Genomic DNA, 1,913 nt, shown 5'->3' with positions numbered 1-1,913 from the left:
ATATCAGTGCGGCCAAGTATATGGGTTATGTTCGCGATTCTTGTATGATCATGCACGTAAGATCGTTTGTTAAAATGTTTGGCCAAGTTTTCATTGATTTTCATCGTAATTATACTCGAGGTATGTCAACGTTTAACTTATCACATATATTGTTGTGCACACAATATATGCTTAAGTTAAGCATCCGTGTGTGCACATCGGGAGTCTTCTAAGTGCGCCAACACTTAGGATTGAGGTCAGGCGCTACCAACGCCGTCGTTTATAGTCATGACTTGCAGATCTCAAGTTCTGCGCGGGTTGGTTAGGTCAACCCAATGATGCTTAACCGTCCGGTTATAATAGACTAGCTTGTCGCCAAACAAGCTTCTGCCGCACGGGTGCCGGAGAAAGCAATCCTTCAAAGGCAGGAGTGCGTGGCCTAAGAGATTGTGTGCACCATTTTCAAATTAAAGAGCTACTTTGCATATAATGGCATAAAGTTTATGGCAGATGATAACTTGAAGGCAATAATTAAACATAGATAGACATGCGCGTAAGTCGCTTAAGAGACATTGTTTCATCAGTACAGATTTTAAACATGCGCTAAACATGGCGCGCTCAATAACTTCCTATCTTTCTAATACCGGTAATAGCTGTATCCACCTTGATCAAAACTGTAGCCACATGCTCTCTCCTCGCTCAACTTTTCGTCCTTGTATTCTTCGAACTCATAGTCCATGCCGGCAATCTCGTCTCCCTCGTCATTTCCATCTCCTGAAGAGCTGGCCCCATCTCTCGTCGCCTTTGCCTCGGCTTGAATACTTCAGATCTGCGGATATCAGTCAAATAGTGTTACAAATCAACGAAAGTGTGAGTATGTGTGCATGCGCACTCTAATATGTGTCTTATGTTTCAGATTATGTAAGATTGTGCTCATTTTAATGCAGTAAGTGCGCAGACTGGTTTCGCGTTTATCGCATTTCATCCAGTGAAGCATGCAAGCGCCGAATTTGCTGTAAAGCAGCTACGCACGACCTATGATTTTAATCTTCAAAACAATTTTTTATACATGTTAGCGTGTACCTGTCGAAGTCGAAAGTCCTCTGCGGTGACTTTGGACGTGAGTGTAGCTTCTCCTAGTAGGGTAGGTAGCGTTATAATCCCTCGGTAAAGACAGGTGCTGATGGCGAAATGTGATAGCGCCGGTTGCCCAAGGATAGCATCGTACTCCGATTCGGCACGTATCACTATGAAGTCGACCACCATCGTGTGCGCCCAGTTCTTGTGTTCATCGTCTCGCAAGGTTAACGATGCCCCAAGTATTCCCTTCGACCATGCGGGGTCCCCACTTATCCCCCTGAACTGCTGTTTTACCTTCCTCAAATTGCGCTTCACGGTGTAGTTTAGGTTCTCGAAACAATGAAAGAACATGACATTGACGCAGCTACCAGTATCGATGAGAATTTTGTTAATGTGTTGGGTGCATTCAGGCATATAACCTTCCACCACTAAAGGGGCACATTTTCTCTCGAAAATAGGCTCGCGCGGGAGGTGCACCCTCAGGGTCTCATACGGCAGCAGTGGTTCTTTCTCAACCCCTTTCTTCTCCCACGAGAAGACGTAAATGACCTTATCTTTCTCAACTCCTTCGCTCTCCTTCTTATACCCTCCTGATTCATCCTTGCCCGGCTTCAAATGTTTTAACTCTCCGTGTTTGAGGCATGCAACCACCTTATCAACCAATGCTTTGCAGCGATTGGTTTCATGCCCGAAGTCATCGTGAAAGTCACAGAACTTGGACTTATCACGTCACGCGTACTCAGACATGCGCACGGGCTTCTCAAACATTTTAGAGATTGGCTTAGTCACGTAGATCTCTTGCAGACTCTTTGTGAGGCTCCTGATCAAAGCTTGCTTATTTTCCCTGGTGTCAT

Source organism: Rutidosis leptorrhynchoides, chromosome 10 (genome assembly GCF_046630445.1).
Source record: "Rutidosis leptorrhynchoides isolate AG116_Rl617_1_P2 chromosome 10, CSIRO_AGI_Rlap_v1, whole genome shotgun sequence".
Lineage (NCBI taxonomy): Eukaryota > Viridiplantae > Streptophyta > Magnoliopsida > Asterales > Asteraceae > Rutidosis > Rutidosis leptorrhynchoides.
The sequence above is the reverse complement of the archived record's forward strand: the minus strand, read 5'-3'. Positions refer to the sequence as shown.